This window comes from Girardinichthys multiradiatus, chromosome 2 (assembly GCF_021462225.1).
Source record: "Girardinichthys multiradiatus isolate DD_20200921_A chromosome 2, DD_fGirMul_XY1, whole genome shotgun sequence".
NCBI classification, from domain to species: domain Eukaryota; kingdom Metazoa; phylum Chordata; class Actinopteri; order Cyprinodontiformes; family Goodeidae; genus Girardinichthys; species Girardinichthys multiradiatus.
Window position 1 is genome coordinate 48721911 of NC_061795.1, and position 23082 is coordinate 48744992.

The window sequence follows — 23082 nt, forward strand, 5'->3', positions numbered from 1 at the left end:
ACAGAAAACTTCAACAAAATAAAACTTTTATTTTTATTTCTTTATTAGGAATATCTTGGGCAGGGTAGAGTAGGTTTTAGTGCGATTAGAGTCAACACTTAGAGTCTATTGTGTTCTGAATTGTATGTGCATGCCATTGTTCTTTTGAAACTTGATTACTGTTGATTTCTGAGGCCGCCGTGTCTCGCAAGTTGTGTTTTTACTGTGCGAACACCTGAGCGCAGGTGCGCTGTGAAACTGAACTGCTATAATAACCTTATGGTGAAATTCTACCATTTTCTTTGTCTTCAGCTTCATGGGAATACCAAGATGACGCCAATGATGGCAACTTCGGAGCTTCGCTCTCTCTTTGTTTTTGTATTTTGTGTGTTTTTATGTTTTTCGAGCCACAGTCCTGTGGTCTCATTCAGTAGAGAGGAACTTCTCAACATCAGAGAGTCCTCTCTTGGGATTTTTCCACAATCTTTCATCGATCCGAGGTTCTCTGAGCTCCTGGCAAGCGGAACTGCGGCACTATACGGGATACTGCGCCGAAAGCGGCGGAGGGGAAAGCGTGCTGGCGCGCTGGTAAAGCTCCGCAAAAGAGGACTTCGCACACCACTGCCTTCAATCCACCTGGCAAATGTCCGCTCTCTAAACAACAAGATGGACGAGCTGCTTCTTCTCACCGATAAAAACACTGACCTCCGTGGATCAGCGGTTCTCTGCTTCACCAAGACATGGCTGAGTGAAAACATCCCGGACCGAGCACTGCTGATGCCGGGCTTCCAGCTGTTCAGAGTGGATCGCAGCACGGAGCTATCGGGGAAGAAGCGAGGAGGCGGAATCTGCTTTTGTATAAATGAAGGTTGGTGCAGAGACATAAAAGTGCTGGAAAAAACATGTAGTCCTGATCTGGAGTCATTTTCCATAATCTGTAAACCGTTTTATTCACCCTGAGTTTTTCTCGTTTATAATAATCGGCTCATATTTTCCACCGCATGGCTGCACGTCTGCCGCAGAAAATCATCTTGCTGAGCTGATTACAGACATGGAGAAAAAATACACAAAATACACGGACTCTTTCATCATAATACTGGGAGATTTTAACAGAGCAAACCTCTCCAATGAACTCCCCAAATACAGACAGCATATTAAGTGTCCCACCAGAGACAAAAACACACTGGACCATTGTTACACAGCTTTAAAGGACTCATATCATGCAGTTACCGGGGCTGCTCTGGGTTTTTCGGATCATTCTCTTATCCTCCTCATCCCAACCTACAGACAGAAACTAAGAGCAGCTTCCAAACCCAAGGTTCACACTGTTAAGAAGTGGAAAGAGGAATCAAAGCAGACGCTACAGGCCTGCTTTGAATGCACAGACTGGACTGTTTTTGAAACTTCAGCCACTGACTTAAACCAACTAACTGATGTGGTGACATCATACATCAGTTTCTGTGAGGACATGTGTGTGCAGACCAAGACCTTCTGCATCTTTGGGAATAACAAACCATGGTTTACTCCACACCTCAGACCTGACATGGTCTTCACACATAGACACTGTTCGAAAGAAGGCCCAGCAGAGACTGTACTTCCTGAGGCAACTCAAGAAGTTCAACCTTCCACAGGAGCTGTTGGTCATCTTCTACACTGCCATCATTCAGTCTGTCCTGTCTTCATCCATCTCAGTGTGGTTTGGATCATCCACAAAACAGGACAGGTCCAGACTGCAACAAATAATCAGGACTGCAGAGAGAATAATCAGGGCTGACCTTCCCTCCATCCAGGACTTATACAGGTCAAGGGTCAGGAAAAGAGCTGCTAAAATCTCTGCCGACCCCACACACCCTGCACACAAACTGTTTAAAGTTTTACCTTCAGGCCGGCGCTACAGAGCACTGTTCACTAAAACCAGCCGCCACAGAGACAGTTTCTTCCCCCAAGCTGTTTCTCTGTTGAACATTCAATAGAATACAAAACAACAGCAAACAGATGTTGCAAATGCACCTTTTATTATATATGTATATATTGTACATTGTAAATATGTATATTCTGTAATACAAAAACAAAACCAAAGAGCAAAGTGTACCGGAGTCAAATTCCTTGTTTGTATGTACGAACTTGGCAATAAAGCTGATTCTGATTCTGATATGTTTTACTAGCTTGCCGCCAAAGGTTTTACAACTCTTTGTGTGCGCGGACCCCCGCCCAGAGTTGGGGGATGTTTTATGACTTGGTATAACTGAGTTACAGTTTGGGCTACGCTCCAAAAACTCCGTTCAACACCACATTCTTTTGTCAGATTATCACTTTTGCCATAACTGCTGCTTGATTCCATACACACCCACTGCTGTTTTGTTTTATTTTGTTTAGTTAGATATTTTCCCCTTTTGTGTAGAACTTTGCATGTTTGATTAGGTGAAGATTATCCCAATCCTTTGGTTTTTAGTATAACAATGACCATCAGTGGGACCCTTTGTGGGGTTCCTTGAGACGACATTGTTGTAAATAAGCGCCGTTTAACTAATTAATCTGAACTGAAAATATCTGTGTAGTTATGCTGCTATAGGCTAAGGCTGCTGGAGGACATAACGACCACTTTCACCCTCTTTGCTACATTCTCACACTACTCTCCAATTTTGCATTGCTTGCTGTTATTTCAGCTTTTAACCTTGTTCTCTATTTTCTCTTCCTAGAAGCTACACCTGGCCTGGCTCTGTGTCTGCCTGTGACACCTTCCTAGAGGGGGTCATAATACTTAAAATACTTAAAAAGTTGAACATTTTGTAAGGTGTGTATCCCATTACATCTGGCATAAAAGTAACACCGGATTTCAGAAAAACATCATACCAACAGTAAAATATGGTGGTGGTAGTGTGATGGTCTGGGGCCTGTTTTGATGCTTCAGGACCTGGAAGACTTGCTGTGATAAATGGAACCATGAATTCTGCGGTTTACCAAAAAAGTCTGAAGGAGAAGGTCTGGCCATCTGTCCGTGACCTCAAGCTAAAACGAACTTAGGTTCTGGAGCAGGGCAATAATCCAAAATACACCAGCAAGTCCACCTCTGAATCACTAAAGAAAAACAAAATGATGGAGAGGCCTAGTCAAAGTCCTGAGCTAAATCCTATTGAGATGCTGTGGCATGACTTTAAAAAGGCAGTTCATGCTTGAAAATCCTCCAATGTGGCTGAATTCCAACAATTCTGCAAAGCAGAGTGGGCCAAACTTCCTCCACAGTGCTGGAAAAGACTCATTGCAAGTTATTGCATATTCTTGATTGTGGTTGTTGCTGCAAAGGGTGGCCCAACCAGTTATTTGGTTTAGGCACAATCACTTTTTCACCCAGGACCATGTAGGTTTAATTTTTTTTCTCCCTTAATAATAAAAACCTTCATTCAAAAACGGCATTTTATTTACTTGGGTTGTCTTTGACAAATATTTAAATTTGTCTGATGATTTGAAACACTTAAGTGTGACAAACATGCAAACCAATGCACACCAATCAGGGAATACAATTTCCATAAGTAAGTACAGTTGCTGCAACAATGTGACAACAATGGACGGCAAGACGAAACGTTTCCCAGCCAAATATTGCCCAAAGCCTCACACTGCCTCTGACGGCTTGCCTTTGTCTTAAGATGCATCCTGGTGCCATGTGTTCCACAGGTAAGAACACACAGCCATCCACATAATAGAAAAGTGGTCATAATGTTATGCCAGATCCAAGTATTTTTAGCACCTATTTATACTCATTATAAAGAATTTCAATCACAGTGGTGTGCGTGTACAAAAAATGTATCAGAAAATATTGATTCAAGTACAAGCAGCCCCTGGAGCTTTACTCAAACACACACACACACATACATACACACACACACACACACACCCTTAGGTACACCAAAATGTTACTGTGATCAAGCATTCACAGGAACAGCATACAGATGGGCGGGGTACACCCTGGACAGGTTGAAGTGAGACCATTTTTCCAAAAATAACTGATCTTGGTGACAAAAAGGGAGCAAGAATGGGAAGACAATCTCCCACAGAGCCCACCCTGCTGGTTCCGTACCGCCAACAGCTACACTTACACAGAACGTTTGTTTGATACTAATGTGAGGAAAAAATACATAAATTACAGGACATTAAGATCATATATATGACTACCAGCAACACAAAGACTACAAGGTTTTTCTATTTGAAATGTGGACATCCTGTTGAATAAAACATAATTTGCGATTTAGTCCACCAGGGGGCAGTCTAAGAACTCATGAGTTTTGTCATTTGTATTTTAATCAGGCCATTAATATACTGCTAAAAACAATAAAGGGAACACTCAAATAACACATCTTAGATCTGAATGAATGAAATATTCTCTTTGAATACTTTGTGCTGTACAAAGTTGAATGTGCTGACAACAAAATCACACAAAAATCATCAATGGAAATCAAATGTATTAACCAATGGAGCCCTGGATTGGAGTCACACACAAAATTAAAGTGGAAAAACACACTAGAGGCTGATCCAACTTTGATGTAATGTCCTTAAAACAAGTCAAAATGAGGCTCACTATTATGTGTGGCCTCCACGTGCCTGTATGACCTCCCTACAACGCTTGGGCATGTTCTTGATGAGACGGCAGATGGTCTCCTGAGGGATCTCCTCCCAGACCTGGACTAAAGCATCCGCCAACTCCTGGACAGTCTGTGGTGCAACGTGACGTTGGTGGATGGAGCAAGACATGATGTGCTGAACCGGATTCAGGTCTGGGGAACGGGCGGGTTAGTCCATAGCTTCAATGTCTTCATCTTGCAGGAACTGCTGACACACTCCAGCCACATGAGGTCTAGCATTGTCCTGCATTAGGAGGAACCAGGACCAACCACACCAGCATATGGTCTCACAAGGGGTCTGAGGATCTCAGTACCTAATGGCAGTCAGGCTACCTCTGGCGAGCACATGGAGGGCTGCCTTCCAAAGAAATGTCACACCACACCATTACTGACCCACTGCCAAACCGGTCATGCTGAAGGATGTTGCAGGCAGCAGATCTCTCTCCACGGTGTCTCCAGACTCTGTCACGTCTGTCACATGTGCTCAGTGTGAACCTGCTTTCATCTGTGAAGAGCACAGGGCACCAGTGGCCAATTTGCCAATCCTGGTGTTCTCTGGCAAATGCCAAGCGTCCTGCGCGGTGTTGGGCTGTGAGCACAACCCCCATTTGTGGACGTCGGGCCCTCATACCATCCTCATGGAGTCGGTTTCTAACTGTTTGTGCAGACACATGCACATTTGTGGCCTGCTGAAGGTCATTTTGCAGGGCTCTGGCAGTGCTCCTCCTGTTCCTCCTTGCACAAAGGTGGAGGTAGCAGTCCTGCTGCTGGGTTGTTGCCCTCCTACAGCCTCCTCCACGTCTCCTGGTGTACTGGCCTGTCTCCTGGTAGCACCTCCAGGCTCTGGACACTACGCTGACAGACACAGCAAACCTTCTTGCCACAGCTCGCATTGATGTGCCATCCTGGATGAGCTGCACTACCTGAGCCACTTGTGTGGGTTGTAGAGTCCGTCTCATGCTACCACGAGTGTGAAAGCACCACCAACATTCAAAAGTGACCAAAACATCAGCCAGAAAGCATCGGTACTGAGAAGTGGTCTGTGGTCCCCACCTGCAGAACCACTCCTTTATTGAGTGTGTCTTGCTAATCGCCAAAGATTTCCCCCTGTTGTCTTTTCCATTTGAACAACAAGATGTGAAATTGATTGTCAATCAGTGTTGCTTCCTAAGTGGACAGTTTGATTTCACAGAAGTTTGATTTACTTGGAGTTATATTGTGTTGTTTAAGCGTTCCCTTTTTTTTTTTGCCGTGTATATACCGCTGAATCTCAGTAAGTAAAAAATATCTTCAAAATGTTTATCAATTCCCTCCCTTTGATTCAAAAAGTGGAGCCCATGTAATATATACAAGTACACATAGGGGGCATTTATCCACCATTTATTTCTGTTAATGATGATTCTGACTTTTTGCTAACCAAAATCCAAACAAAATGTTCGTCCAACTTCTGTTCAGTATCTGCTCCCAGTACTTGGTCGGGCTCCTTTTGCATGATTTACTCCATTACGGCAGTGTGGTATTCAGGAGATCAGACTGTGGTTCAGCTGGGGTGTTCAGGAAGCCCAGGTTGCTTTAACAGTGACCTTTCAACTAATCTGCATTGTTGGTTCTGGTATCTTGCTCTGGACAACAGTCCATAGGTCCTCTGGGGATAAAGGTCAGTCCAGAAATTTTTAACCACTGAGCAACAGTCCAGCTCTTTTTCTCCTTAGCCCAGGTATAACGCTTCTGATGTTGTCTCTAGTTCAGGAGGGGTTGACCTGAGGAATGAGACAGTTTTAGTCCCTTGTCCTTCATTAATGTGTGTGGTGGCTCCTGAACCTCTGACTAAAGTTGCATCCCACACCTTGTGAATCTCTTTCAGATGGTCAATGCACACTTCACAAGAATAGAAAATAGTTTCCTCCCTTCCTAGGTTGCAAGAACACCGGACTTCTCAGGTGTTCTGCACTTCAGTTTTTGTACAGTCTGAAATGGTTTGGCCAGATAGAGATGGCTACATAATTCAATTCAATTCAATTCAAAAATACTTTATTAATCCCAAAGGGAAATTAAATGTTGTTATAGCTCACATTATGAAGGTTTCCTCAAAGAGTCGTTGTAGATGCTGATGGCTGTGGGCAGGAAGGATCTCCTGTAGCGCTCTGTCTTACAGCAGATCTGAAGAAGCCTCTGACTGAAGACACTCTGTTGTTGTAGGACAGTCTGATGAAGAGGATGCTCAGGGTTCTCCATAATGTTCTTCATTTTATGAAGAATCCGTCTTTGCACAATGACCTCCAGAGGTTCCAGAGGAGTCCTCAGAACAGAACCAGCCTTTTTTTCAGCTTCTTGAGCTTTTTTAAGTCCCTGGTTCTGATGCTGCTTCCCTAGCAGATGATGGCAGATGAGATCACACTCTCCACAACAGACTTATAGAAGATATGCAGCATTTTGCTGCAAACAACCTAGCAGAATTAATTAGGTAAATGCTACCTTCTTCTTTACAATGTGAACTAAAAATGCCAGTTCTTCAACAAAGCTACATTGGTTTATCACATTTAATCGAAAACCATCTTTCCCACTGAAGAAGGCTCTGTTGAATGAAGTCCAACAAATAGAAGAAACGGACCCATGCATCTTCATTGTTTCATTTTAAATCATGTAAGCAACTGAATACATCTGCATACCAACAAATGTAGTGAGTGTTCCTCATAGGTACATCAGCCAAAGCAAGGATATTTTCTTGTTTATAAGTTAGAAAGATTCCCAATTCTTTCCTTCTTCGTGGTTGTGCAATGGGCAGGTTGGTTACTCAGAGTGTACCCTGGATTACGATAATGTCCCTTTTCCATCTGTTTGACTTAGGTCAAGTCGGATTGAGTACCATCTCAATGTGGGTGGTATCACCAATAGCAAGATGGCCCCACAGTCTGAAAAAGTGAGGTGATGTGATAAGACAAACACAACAGCCTTGACTGCTGCTCAGTCTATGGCCGTTGTCAGACTCAGAGTCAAAGAGGAGAGCCAGAGAAGGCTGCGGGCGACAAGACAAAGCACTTTGGATCAGTACATGAGAGAGATGGGAGCGAAGGAGTGGTATCAAACTGAAAGGTACGAGCTGGAGGATGTGTGGGGAGAAGCTAACACTACCTAAAGCTAGCTTGCTATAGTGTTCATATACACAAGAAGCCCAGCATACAGCGATTTAAGGGTTGAAGATATTAATTATTAAAATATGCTGTGACTAGTGACTCAGCCCCTAACCAATCAGTGACTGACACGACAGTCTTCTGACGCCGTGTTTTCAGCATGACTCGGAACGGTTGTAACCGCATCCAACCAGGTACTAAAATAGTAACAGTTACATGAAATAGCCTTAAAAGCGAGTGGAGCAGACCAAACTGCGCTGAGAAGGGACTGGTGGAAAAGGGTCCATAAGGTACAGAAAAGGAGCTGATCCATGACTCTGTGTTGGACTAGCGTCTTGTCTAAGATGCATACTGTCTTTAACCCAAACAACCTATAAAAAAGAAATGCATATGAGTTGTTGTGTAGCAAAACAGAGATTTTACAGCACTGACTCTGTTTGACATAATAAAAAATAGATTTTCAGGTGATGAAATTAGGGGTCGGGTTTGGGTACCAGTGGATTTCGTCTCTTCTTTTTGCAGATGACGTGGTCCTGCTGGCCCCCTCTAGCCAAGACCTACAACATGCGCTGTGGCGGTTCGCAGCCGAGTGTGAAGCGGCTGGGATGAGGATCAGCTCCTCCAAGTCCGAGGCCATGGTACTCGACCGTAAAAGGGTGGCTTGTCCTCTTCAGGTTGGAGGGGAGTTCCTGCCTCAAGTGGAGGAGTTTAAGTATCTCGGGGTCTTGTTCACGAGTGAGGGAAGAATGGAGCGGGAGATCGACAGACGGATCGGTGCGGCTGCCACAGTAATGGGGGTGCTGTGCCGGTCCGTTGTGGTGAAGAGAGAGCTGAGCCGAAAAGCAAAGCTCTCAATTTACTGGTCGGTCTACGTTCCTACCCTCACTTATGGCCATGAACTTTGGGTCATGACCGAAAGAACGAGATCCCGGATACAAGCGGCTGAAATGAGCTTCCTCCGTAGGGTGGCCGGGCACTCCCTTAGAGATAGGGTGAGGAGCTCGGCCATCCAAGAGGGGCTCGGAGTAGAGCCGCTGCTCCTCCACATCGAGAGGAGCCAGTTGAGGTGGCTCGGGCATCTATACCGGATGCCTCCTGGACGCCTTCCTCGGGAGGTGTTCCAGGCACGTCCCACCGGGAGGAGGCCCAGGGGACTGCCCAGGACACGCTGGAGGGACTATGTCTCTCGGCTGGCCTGGGAACACCTTGGGCTCCCCCTGGAGGAACTGGAGGAGGTGTCTGGAGAGAGGGACGTCTGGGCGTCTCTGTTGAGTCTGCTGCCCCCGCGACCCGGTCCCGGATAAGCAGAAGACGACGACGAAATCAGACTTAAAGCTACAAAATATAAAACAACCAATTCAGTTGTTTCTGCATCTGGTAGTCAGGATCTATATGATGCAATTTCTCATCTGCCCACATCTAACGACTTATTTGAACCTCTGCATTCATACTTGCATATAGAACAAAACCTGTTTACCTGTGAAAGTTATGTGCTGTGCAAATTTATGTGCAGGTGCTTTTTGTGTGCATTGTTTGCACAGTAAAATAAAAGTTTAAAAGGTTCACAAAAGACAGATGATTTAAATGACCAACCTATCAATTAACCATCCGGCTTTTCAAAGTGTTTTTGCTTTTTTTTGGATGCGAAACTGTAAAAAAAATAATAAAGTAAAATCATACAAAGCTAAAAAGATTTTTTTTATAACGTAAATTAATGCAAATATTTGAAAGTAAAAAAAACAACATAAATGGTTATTTGCATGTGGAGATAACTGACTAAACACCAAAGTAAAGAAGACACATTTGCCATGCCTATGTTGTTACCATAGCTCTACACTGCAGCAGTTCTTGCATGCATGATACTCTGGGTTAGTCTCCTATTTCTGTGCCCCACACAACCCATTCTTTCCCTCCAAACAACACACCCCCACACACGCTTTGTTGTTGAAGCCCTTCATCAGCAGCACCTCCAGCCATAAGCAAAACCTACTTGTTATGCCTCTAACATGGCCAAAAAAAGAAACAACAATCTGCAAAAAACACTGATTATTTGTCACACCATATCACACAGGTCAGTGTGTGTCATGCACTTATGTATTCTAAACGTCAAGACATCATCTTAATTTCTGAAATAGGATTAAAAGAGACAAAAATTATCCACAAAAGGACACTTGATCATCCCTACTGCCGCCTTTGGTGAGATCCATTTCTCCCATATCAAGTTTAAAATTACAATAGTAAAAATGTCTTATAAGTTCTACAGAGCATTAATAACTGCACATGCATGTGCACAAGTTCTACCTGTCAGTCTGAGGCAATCAGCAATAAACAAATGAAGAGGCATTTATTCATGACATCCTGAAATGGTGAGCTTCCTGTAAAATAACAGGAACAGAAATGAAGTCAACAGAATAGAAAAGCGAAATAAAAGAAGATGATAATCGTCAAACTTTTGGTAAATATAAATGTACCTTATTGGCGAGTGGCTTCTGATGGTACCAAAATAAACCAGCACAGTTCTGCATACTGCATCCCATCTGTGCCTCTGGAAACTCATTAAGGATGAGAATTTGGCAGTAAAGCCATTTTTATCTGCAGTAAACATGTTCTGTAAAGTGCAGCAGTTCAAATCAATTATTGAACACATTTAGTTGTTTATTAAAGCACATGCGTAAATAACCTTCATGTTTTCAGACTGGACTTTCATTTGTAGTTAACATATGCACTGACATTCCTGGCATTAAGGATGTATTAGATTTTAAAATATGTTCTATTTAAACTCTGCTCAGTAAATTAATGAAAGGATGCTGAATTTGGGCAAACGTCCTAACCAAAGTCATAACATAGAATCGGGTGCAACACAAGCTGCCAAATGGTAACAAGTTCCAGAAATGTACGTAACTAATCATACTGCCAGCATTCAACAGAAATTAATGGGACTATAAAAAGGAAAAGAAGGGTCCAAAAACAGTATGCCTCATCCAATGAACCACTAAATCAGAGCATAATGTTTAATTACCATGGTGAGGTCTCAATTTAAGAAACACCTGATTGATTTCCAAACCCTACCTGTTCTGTCTTTTGAAAAACATTTAACATGTCCTGGACGATGACCAACAAATTGTGTCAATGGGAACAAAACAATAAAATAAATAAAGCATCTGTAATGAAGGCTGGTCAAAATTTAGCAACAACTGGGTTTGCACCTAATATAAAACCAGCACAGTCAAAAATCTTTATTTATGATACCATAACTAACTTTTATGACCTTTTGATTACCTTTAAATTTTATTATATTTAAAATTGTTATGGCAAAATCTAAACTTTTAGCAAGAAAATAGGGTTGTGCAATTAGTGTTCAGTTTGACTATTTAAATTCAGAAGTGATCTTTTAGCAACTAATACAGAAAGTGATGGGAATTTATGGAATATTCCATAATTTAAATAAATGTTTAGGAACTTTCAGTAGCTGAACTAAAATGTAGGCAGATGTGTGTGGGTAGAAATCGGTTGGTCTTATTTTTATTAGTTGTGACTATTATTTATTTTCTTATGTAATTTATTAATTATAATTTATTTGTCTTGCAATTTAGGATTTTTTTATCTTCAGAAATATTTAGCGATACGTATGTATTTTTCAGAGATTGCTGTATCTTTATTACATATATTGCTGGTTTTATTTGCATGGAGGTTCAGCAAGAAAAATAATCTTCAAATAATTAAACAAAAAAAAAAAAAAAGAAACGCTGACACCACCATATTTGTTTGATTTGGGCAACATGGAGATGACTGACCTTTAGATGATGTCACGGCTTGTGTAGCGGGGGACCCCGGAATGCAGACAGACAGGCAGCATGACGGTAAGTAGAAGATTTTAATCTTTAGAAAAACAGAAACTCACTCATAAGAGGAGGCAGGAACAAAACAGCAACAAGGCAGGCAAGGAAGGCAAGACAGGCATGGCATGATCCTTAACCACTGTCTGAAAACAGGGTGGCATGATCGAAATGTTTCCGCAAAGAATCAACAGAACAGATGTGTATATATAGAACAAGAACAAGGAGAAATGGGGAGACTGATTTGCTTAGTGCAGGTGAACCGAATAAAGTTGATTGACAGACAAGAGAGAACAAAACGTGACTGGAGCAAAACAGAAATTCAAGGATACAAACTAATGGAAACATAACTAGAAAAACATGAAACTAAAGCATAACCAGATCTAAAAACCTAACTTGACAAAACATGAACTAGAAGACAAAAACTAAAGCATGACCAGGAAAATAATAAACAGAAGAATGATTCAAAACCTTCACAGTGAGAAACATAAGAGGAAAAACCCGCAACCAAAAACCAAACAACCCCACATCATAACAGATGACCCTTAAACGTCTATCTTTAACATGCTAGCAGGGCAAACAAACATTTTTGGAGCACTAACCAGCACAAACATATTGATTGTTCTCGTGAACCCTGAGCTGGATGCATCTTCATATCCCTGATGATACCATGAAAGATACCAAACAGTTTAGTATTTTCTTTCATCATTACATCTCCTGTTTAAAACATGGTAAGTGAAAATGGAAGAAAGATGTTGTAGTTGTGTTAACTCTAAAGACATTAAGAGGTCATTTAAGATGCATTTTCTTCGCCTTAGTTTTTATCGGCAGCTAAAATTACCCTTTCATTAAAGCCTTTGCATCAGGAAAGCTTGCAAACAGATTTGCAGATACTCTGAGTTTACGCTGCAACCTTCATTTTGTTAAATAAAGAACAAAGAAAAAACCCAGAAAGACACAGGTGTAATTTGCCGTTGGATTCCTCTCTTTCTCCAAAGCATGACATGGCTGTGACTAAACCTACTGTCAGATCTGCTACTTTTTTCAGTGCACCTATATGATTAAACCGCTGAAAGCTTAGATGTTACATATACTCAAGCAGGATCGAAGCTGTGATTCCAGGCATTGGGGCCATTGTTTATATGTAATTATGAAATTATTTTGCAGCAGTATGAAAACATTCCTCTGTTACGGATCAGCTAAAAATAAACAAATAAAAAGATGTTTTATTCATTTTAAAGCAATCTGTAATACTGGATGTCCAATAAACAATCTACACATGCCACGTAAGTTCACACAAGGACTGGTTCAGGTCAAAAGGTTTATAATAATCTAGTTCACTAATCATGTTCATAGTTCAGCATTAGAAAAGTCTAAAGTTCAAATTCAGTAAATGAACTAGTTCAGTTTTATTACCTAAATTCAGCTAAAAATGAATAGTTAAATTTTCCCTGACAGTGTCCTTGTGCTAATAACCATCTTTGTATATTAATATGTTGTATTTGGCTCTTGACAGGACTATCCATCTGTTTGTTTTGCCTCCACTCTCTGGGTTTTCATATGCTCTAAACTAAAACTTCTTTCTTAATATTTCTGCAGTTACACACCAAAGCCAGTCTGAATTTATCTTCAAAAGGGCCAAAATAAATGTATCTGCAATACATAATCCCTGTGGTGCTTTTATAGAAATTCTGTTTAATCATCTACTCTTCTACTCTATTAAAATTATTTTTAAGCACACCCTCTTCTGACAAATGCTCTGTTTGATCAAGTTAAAGATAATAGCACAGGATGTGCTGATTGCAGTGGAGACAGCGGAGTGTAAAGGTCCATAGGAATGCAATGCAGACATGTTTCTGGAGGCTTGAAATAAGGGCTTTGGTGTAAGCCTTAATGAAACAACCTGCAAAAGTCAGAGTGAGTCACTGTGCATGCTGTTTAGCAGAACAGTACCAGTGATATCGCACACAGACATTTTGCTCTTCCTGCTGCTGATTAGACTGGGGGGATGTGATTAAAGTGGCAGAAAAAAGGGGGAGATAACTAAATGTTGATGTAGCAACACAAATCATCCCTTGTGAGGCCCAGCGGAGTGAGATCTAACCAGCACAGACAGTCCCCCCCTCCTGTTCAGCATAATAGGCACTTTCATAAAAGACCAGAACAGAGAGCAGAGCTCTGTGGTGAATGTGTGGGACAGAGAAAGCTGGGGGAGTCAACACAGTTGGAGGGTTTACATTGCTGCTTTTGTTTACTGCCACAGAGAGTCCGTCAGTGTGTCCCAGAGGAAAAGCGCTTCGCAAAGGTTCTGATTTCTATCTGAAAAAATAGAGAAAGTCAGTTGTTTGTAGAATCCCATGATTTCCTGGTTTGGTTACATAACCAGAACTCCATGGAGTGTTGATGATGCTGGAAAACTGTCTGTCCTGGTTAATCATTACAGGAACGTGACTATAAAAACAAACGTGAAACCTAAATTTTATTAAATTCAAATCAATTCAGTTCAATTCAGTTTTATTTATATAGCGCCAATTCACATCACGTCGTCTCAAGGCACTTCACAAAGTCAGTTCAATCGAATTATACAGATTTCAAGTCAGGTTCATACATTCCAATTAATCCTAACGAACAAACAGTGCAGTCAGATTCAGTTTATTATTTAAACTAGTTAAAACTTTTCTATCTAAGGAAACCCAGCAGGTTATATCTAGTCAGTGACTTGCAGCATTCACTCATCCTGGATGAGCATGTAGAAACACTGGAGAGGAAACTCCCTTTTAACAGGAAGAAACCTCCAGCAGAACCAGAACCAGGCTCAGTGTGAGCGGCCATCTGCCACGACCGACTGGGGCTTTGAGAGAACAGAGCAGAGAAGGAAAAAGAACACAGGAGCACTGATCCAGTAGTACTTTCTATAGGAAAGGAAAGTGAAACATTAATGGTTGTAGCTCATTTAGAGGCTTTATCTAGGAGAGAAAGACAGCCAAGCAGATGAACTCTGTGCCAGTTTTACTGTCAAGAGTATGAAAGAGAGCAAATACAGTTAGTCACAATAGAAGCTCAGCCAGTAGCTATGTTTAGGACATACAGATATTAGTCATGCACCACAAATCTGGCCAAACGTCATAAATGATGTGAAATCATGTAGGGGACCCAGCAAAGAAGTGGAAGAAGTTGCTCTGTTGATATTAGACCAAAACTGAATGTTTTGGCCAAACGTTAACACTGCACACCTCCCTGAGTACACCATCACCACTCCAAAACCAGGTAGTGGCAGCATCATGCCTTGGGGATGCTTTTCTTCAGCATAGACAGGGCAGCCAGTCAGAGTTAATGGAAAGATAGATGGAGCTAAATCCAGGACCATCCTGAAGGAAAACCTGTTAGGGGCCGAAAAAGACCTGAGACCGGGTAGAGGTTCACCTCCAAGCAGGACAACCCCTCAAAAACATTGAGAAACAATTCAGTGTTTTAAATCAAAGCTGTTCATTTGTTAGAATGGCCTAGTCAAAGTCCAGACCAGAACAGAGTTGTAAACCTGTGGCAAGGCTTGAAAATTGCTGTTCCCAGACCCTCTCCACCTTGATGTTCAGAGCTGATATAGAAACATGCCTCAGAACACTTGTAATATTTTCACTGTTATGAATAGCATTCAATGCATTTTAGGTTTTCTGTTTTAAACTTTTTAAAAAAAAACAACTAATCATTTTCCTTCCACTTCACATTTCCATGATACTTTGTGCTCTTCCATGAAATAAAATTCCAATAAACTGAACTTTGTGGTTGTGACATGAAACAGTTTAAGGGGTTTGAATACTTAACACTGTAACTAAAAAGCAACCTAAAAGGAAATTCACTCGACATTACTTTAGTAAATAATTTAATGCAAGAGCGAAATATTGATATTTTGTCTAATCAGTGGGTAATGAGGTTGCTGACCATTACACCTCCTGAGGATGAATGCGGAGTTCAGGCGTGGAGGCCCTTTCTGCCGTCCCAAATACCAGAAAAGCCCTGATGCACAAAGCGCTGCATACCACAGCTGAAGGGGACCTGCTGTTTTTATAGGGCCCCTATGACTTTGGGATCTAGGTTGTGTAATTTCATCTGCAGTTTCAACAAAGTGTGTGGGAAAGATTTATGAAAAAAACATGAAACTGTGCTGAAATACACAGATGGTGAGTTTTAAAAGTAAAAAGCAAGTGATCAAGGCAGTTTAGACGTATAAAACCTACTGCATGGGTCTAAAAAATGTTATAACACAAATACAGAGAAGAAGCAGCATAATAAATACTGTCACAGTATGCAAAACTTTATTTATAATTTGTAGCAGCATTAAACATAATTCAATATTCACATTTAAACACTATCTTGCACTTTTTATTACATCTAATGGCATTGCAAACATCTGTACATAAGTCATCCTTTTTTCCTTAAACAAATATTTATATTAATGTAAACAATGAGTGTTGAGCTGAGCTTCAGGCCCCGCCCCTTTCTGGCTGAGTGCAGGTCTGGGTGTGTCTCCCACCCTGGTGGCAGCAGCATGTTTTCTCCAGGTGGAGATGATTAAATAAATTGTTTGGAGGTACTCTCTAACACATGAGCTGCTGATGATGTGTGAGAGAGGTGCTGGAAAATGGACTCTGCAGGACTGAGAAAACTTGTTTCAAGGAAAGGAAGGAGCCGGTGAGCTGCAGACTGTACCTGAATATATGTAGAAACTGATATTTAATGCTTGGGTGTAATTTGGGATGTTATACTTAGTTTCAAGAATAATTCATAATCATTTAAAGGGCAAATTATTTTGATCATAGTTAAATGTGGTTTATTGGGTTTTTGCTTAACCCTTTTTGTGTTGTCTTTGTGTTTAAGGTTTTTCACCTATTGTGACCACCTGTGAACTTTAAAAATAAAGGAAAGGAGGAAAAGAAAAATTGTTTCTGGGTCACTGAGTGAAATCCAGTTTGAATCCTATTGAAGCAAGCTGCCTTTTCAAGTGGGGGAAACCTGCAGTGTAAGCCCAACAAAAGTGGGAACCACTTGACAATGAGAAGTGTCCTGATTGGCCAGTGTCTACATTTGTGATGCACCAATCAGTGGGTGACAATTTTTAACTTCATCGAAATGGTTAACATTCTGAGATATGTGCACATTATAGATAGATAGATAGATAAAAAACTAATAAGTTTAATTTGATGGTTAAGGGTTATGCCTTTGATGCATAAAATATTATAACCCAATAATCCCTTCATCTTCAGTTGATCCCACAGCTACTACTGCTATAAAGCAACCTGCAGCACCTTCTTTCCTTTTTTGGTTTTCATCAGATTGTATATATATATGAACTGAAACATGTTTACAAGTGATTTTGCATGTATGGTATTCCTTAGAAAGATCATTAGAAATCTGCAAAAATCTAAATCAATGGGTCAGACCTGAAAGAAAGCCATTGGTATCGGTCCCTGAGAGCTTGATCAATGTAACTCTAGTATAAATCTCTGCAGAATTCCAGTGCTGATGCAGTTACTGAATGAGGCATGTGGGTTGCGTTACTGAGCAGAATCTCATTTAGCTGTTGCCTATGCAGTGACTCAGAATCTATGCTATTCACCCTTCACATTCCTCTAAACCTTTGTTGTCATCTTATAAGTTTCACGTCAAACCTCTCAGAACAATGACTTAACTTTGGAAGAAAACGCTTTACCACTCGGGATTAAACTGCTACTCTTGTTGAAAATTATAAAGTCGGTATAAACAGGATAAAGTATTATAGTGAAAACTGTAAGGCTTGATTTTTGTCTCAGAGCTTTCCACCATGTGACAGCCTTATGACACACAGTCAGAAATAGAGCATTAATACAAGACATTAAGGTAGCTTTGACCAGCTGTGTTTTTTTTTATTATATGGTTTTCTGCCCAGGGCAGCATAATCTGCAAGAGGTGCCTAAAGGCAAAACAAATTATCTTTCAGTCGTACCAAAACTTCTTGTGTTTTCAGTGGATTACTTGCATGTCCAGCCAATAACAACATACAGGTCCTTCTCAAAATATTAGCATATTGTGATAAAGTTCATTATTTTCCATAATGTCATGATGAAAATTTAACATTCATATATTTTAGATTCATTGCACACTAACTGAAATATTTCAGGTCTTTTATTGTCTTCATACGGCTGATTTTGGCATACAGCTCATGAAAACCCAAAATTCCTATCTCACAAAATTAGCATATCATTAAAAGGGTCTCTAAACGAGCTATGAACCTAATCATCTGAATCAACGAGTTAACTCTAAACACCTGCAAAAGATTCCTGAGGCCTTTAAAACTCCCAGCCTGGTTCATCACTCAAAACCCCAATCATGGGTAAGACTGCCGACCTGACTGCTGTCCAGAAGGCCACTATTGACACCCTCAAGCAAGAGGGTAAGACACAGAAAGAAATTTCTGAACAAATAGGCTGTTCCCAGAGTGCTGTATCAAGGCACCTCAGAAGGAAGTCTGTGGGAAGGAAAAAGTGTGGCAGAAAACGCTGCACAACGAGAAGAGGTGACCGGACCCTGAGGAAGATTGTGGAGAAGGGCCGATTCCAGACCTTGGTGGACCTGCGGAAACAGTGGACTGAGTCTGGAGTAGAAACATCCAGAGCCACCGTGCACAGGCGTGTGCAGGAAATGGGCTACAGATGCCGCATTCCCCAGGTCAAGCCACTTTTGAACCAGAAACAGCGGCAAAAGCGTCTGACCTGGGCTACAGAGAAGCAGCACTGGACTGTTGATCAGTGGTCCAAAGTACTTTTTTCGGATGAAAGCAAATTCTGCATGTCATTCGGAAATCAAGGTGCCAGAGTCTGGAGGAAGACTGGGGAGAAGGAAATGCCAAAATGCCAGAAGTCCAGTGTCAAGTACCCACAGTCAGTGATGGTCTGGGGTGCCGTGTCATCTGCTGGTGTTGGTCCACTGTGTTTTATCAAGGGCAGGGTCAATGCAGCTAGCTATCAGGAGATTTTGGAGCACTTCATGCTTCCATCTGCTGAAAAGCTTTATGGAGATGAAGATTTCATTTTTCAGCACGACCTGGCACCTGCTCACAGTGCTAAAACCACTGGTAAATGGTTTACTGACCATGGTATCACTGTGCTCAATTGGCCTGCCAACTCTCCTGACCTGAACCCCATAGAGAATCTGTGGGATATTGTGAAGAGAACGCTGAGAGACTCAAGACCCAACACTCTGGATGAGCTAAAGGCCGCTATCGAAGCATCCTGGGCCTCCATAAGACCTCAGCAGTGCCACAGGCTGATTGCCTCCATGCCACGCCGCATTGAAGCAGTCATTTCTGCAAAAGGATTCCCGACCAAGTATTGAGTGCATAACTGTACATGATTATTTGAAGGTTGATGTTTTTTGTATTAAAAACACTTTTCTTTTATTGGTCGGATGAAATATGCTAATTTTGTGAGATAGGAATTTTGGGTTTTCATGAGCTGTATGCCAAAATCATCCGTATTAAGACAATAAAAGACCTGAAATATTTCAGTTAGTGTGCAATGAATCTAAAATATATGAATGTTAAATTTTCATCATGACATTATGGAAAATAATGAACTTTATCACAATATGCTAATATTTTGAGAAGGACCTGTATATTGACTAGTCAGAAAACCAAATATTAGAAATAACTGTCAAATATTAGTCCAGTGTTCCTTCACCTCCTAGTTGGTTTGATCCAAATCAGGGCATAAAGGTCACTTTGTCCCCATGTGATCTCCTTGGTCAGATAGTTTACAGCCATGGAAAGCAATGGTGAAACATACAGAATCTGAATCAACATTTTAGATGTTATATCAGTGCTCATAGAAACAGCTTCACAGGGTCTGTTTTTCAACTAAATCTAGCTGTAAACTCAAATGGGCTCATTAGTCAGCAAACAATATACATAAATTATCCCTGGCACAAAGGCTATTAGTGTTTCAAAATTATCTTAATTAGCTTCCCCGTTTTACTAATCAGGTACCTGTGGCTGTTTGTTTAGTTGTGATGAGGTGGCAGAAGGAGAGGTTTGCCCAGGGCACGATTCATGCAGGAACCGCCCCTGGTCATGACAACACTTTAAACAAATAAAACTATAAGACTCATAATCACTCAACGTTTTCGATGACAAAGTTCTGTTTCCACATAAACTGAATGCATGTTCCTGTCATTCATAATCCAGATCTCTGTATGCAAACAAATGTTGAAACAAAGTGTTGAAATTCACGCAAAATGAAGCCTGAACAGTTAAACAGGAGTAGAGAACTGCCATGTCAACACGGAGCGCCTGATATAAACAGCCCCTGGAAAAACAGCTTCCACATCCATAACTAACCTGTTTCACGTCTTCGTTTTGTTCGGTGGCCGCCAGGAGTCCTGCCAGCCGCGACGGTGGAAATGAAATCACTTCCAGGGAAATTCAGCTCAGCCTAAAACTGTTCAGCGGTTCGGAAAGCTGAACAGTTTCTTTACTGCTTCTTTTCCGCTCCAAAGTGTCCAGGACGTCCTACTTCCAAGCCGTCTCCCTGACAGCTCACCGTGCCCGTTATATAGAGCGATAAACTGCAGAGTTTTTTAGCTTGACCAAAAGGAAGTGAAGTTTGAAGAATGAGAGGAGGTTGACTCCTACAGGCGTGTCAGGACCACAGACTTTTACAGGGGAACTACCCAGACAGACAGGGGGTACTAAAACACATTTGCTACTTATTTAGTTATGGTCCTTGTGATAATACGTGAAAATGTTTCTGATGACCTGATGAGCGGACATGCTTTAAATCTGACTTGCCACCCTGAAATCCAACGGTTTTGTTATTTTTTTTTTTTACCACCGTAGTAACAAGATCTAAACATTTCTCCTTTCACAAACAGGTAGCCAATGCAATCATTTAAGGACTGGTGTAGTATGATCAGTTTTTCTGGTGTCAGACAGGACTCAGCATTGGCTGCAGCATTTTAGGTGAGTTGCAGATGGGGATTTTTTTTTTTTTTACAGAGACCAGTACAATCAACATGACAACAATCTTATCTGATAATAAAAGCATGCACCAATTGTCCTGTTTTGACAGTAAACCCAATCTGGCAGTGTTTGAAAGTGGCAGTATGCTTATTTAGAAGTAGACTTTTATGTGAGTGTTAAAATGTAAGTCTGTAAACACACCATGTCCTGTGATTTTTAGCCTCACTGAATCTAGTTCCTCCTTGCATGTTTGGGATAAAAATAACTTAACTAAGAGGACGTTTTGGCCCATAATCATTATATTATGAATATAATTACAGTGGCTGTGTTCTTGTGAAACAAAAGAATAAAGGTGTATGTCATCAAGATTTACATGGCAGACGCTTGAGGGAGTATATCGATATTTAATATGAAGGGTGCAAGAATGGAGCCTTGAGGAACCCCACATGTTTTCTCTGTTAACTCAGATGTATACCTGCCAAATGACATAAGGTAACCAGTCTGCCAAGTAAGATCTGAATTAGTTTAGGACAGGACCAGACCATCCCAGACACCCATGCTTCCAGTAAATCAACCAGTGTGTTATGATCCACTATGTCACTGAGCACTGAGAACAGTACAAAAAAAGCACTTTCAAAATTGGTTTTATAAACAATGTTTAGGATGACTATTAATTTATTTATTTGACTAGGAAGTCTCTTGAGAGTTGGGCCAAAAAGGTAAACCCATAAAGTTAAATGATATTAAAATATCAACATACATAAACAAAATAAAACAAGTCTGAGTCAACATAATACACAAGGTCCAGCTTAATAACAGTTGCACTCTTCAGTCCTTAAGAAATTTAAATTCTCCCAGTGAAACTAAACCATCAAACATTAGTTTTATTTTAAGATTTTGCAATCACCAAGAACAAAGCATAGCATAAGCAAATGCAGTTCATGGAACTCCAGAAAAAATCTGGGTACTTTGAAGCACATCTTACATAAATAAGATAGAAGTACAAATATATATACACTGCTCAAACAAATAAAGGGAACACTTAAACAACACAATATAACTCCAAGTAAATCAAACTTCTGTGAAATCAAACTGTCCACTTAGGAAGCAACACTGATTGACAATCAATTTCACATCTGTTGTTCAAATGAAATAGACAACAGGGGGAAATCTTTGGTGATTAGCAAGACTCACTCAATAAAGGAGTGGTTCTGCAGGTGGAGACCACAGACCACTTCTCAGTACCTACAGGTCCTCAAAATATTAGCATATTGTGATAAAATTCATTATTTTCCATAATGTCATGATGAAAATTTAACATTCATATATTTTAGATTCATTGCACACTAACTGAAATATTTCCGGTCTTTTATTGTCTTAATACGGATGATTTTGGCATACAGCTCATGAAAACCCAAAATTACTATCTCACAAAATTAGCATATTTCATCCGACCAATAAAAGAAAAGTGTTTTTAATACAAAAAACGTCAACCTTCAAATAATCATGTACAGTTATGCACTCAATACTTGGTCGGGAATCCTTTTGCAGAAATGACTGCTTCAATGCGGCGTGGCATGGAGGCAATCAGCCTATGGCACTGCTGAGGTCTTATGGAGGCACAGGATGCTTCGATAGCGGCCTTTAGCTCATTCAGAGTGTTGGGTCTTGAGTCTCTCAACGTTCTCTTCACAATATCCCACAGATTCTCTATGGGGTTCAGGTCAGGAGAGTTGGCAGGCCAATTGAGCACAGTGATACCATGGTCAGTAAACCATTTACCAGTGGTTTTGGCACTGTGAGCAGGTGCCAGGTCGTGCTGAAAAATGAAATCTTCATCTCCATGAAGCTTTTCAGCAGATGGAAGCATGAAGTGCTCCAAAATCTCCTGATAGCTAGCTGCATTGACCCTGCCCTTGATAAAACACAGTGGACCAACACCAGCAGCTGACACGGCACCCCAGACCATCACTGACTGTGGGTACTTGACACTGGACTTCTGGCATTTTGGCATTTCCTTCTCCCCAGTCTTCCTCCAGACTCTGGCACCTTGATTTCCGAATGACATGCAGAATTTGCCCTCATCCGAAAAAAGTACTTTGGACCACTGAGCAACAGTCCAGTGCTGCTTCTCTGTAGCCCAGGTCAGGCGCTTCTAAAGTGGCTTGACCTGGGGAATGCGGCACCTGTAGCCCATTTCCTGCACACGCCTGTGCACGGTGGCTCTGGATGTTTCTACTCCAGACTCAGTCCACTGCTTCCACAGGTCCCCAAAGGTCTGGAATCGGCCCTTCTCCACAATCTTCCTCAGGGTCCGGTCACCTCTTCTCATTGTGCAGCGTTTTCTGCCACACTTTTTCCTTCCCACAGACTTCCCACTGAGGTGCCTTGATACAGCACTCTGGGAACAGCCTATTCGTTCAGAAATGTCTTTCTGTGTCTTACCCTCTTGCTTGAGGGTGTCAATAGTGGCCTTCTGGACAGCAGTCAGGTCGGCAGTCTTACCCATGATTGGGGTTTTGAGTGATGAA

The 23082-nt window shown here is 41.2% G+C and overlaps 1 protein-coding gene across 3 annotated transcripts in view; it reads right to left on the reverse strand.

Moving 5' to 3' along the window:
- Window positions 1–20206, reverse strand: part of tspan9a (tetraspanin 9a) — a 310877-nt gene extending 290671 nt beyond the window's left edge. For 2 of the 3 annotated variants that reach the window (XM_047387621.1, XM_047387605.1), the window contains exon 1: window positions 19931–20206. The gene's annotated coding sequence lies outside the window, so the exon portion shown is untranslated. Of the gene's footprint in view, window positions 1–11520; window positions 11606–19930 lie in introns of all 3 variants that reach the window. The other variant, XM_047387613.1, reaches the window with a different exon arrangement.
- Window positions 20207–23082: the final 2876 nt, after the last annotated feature.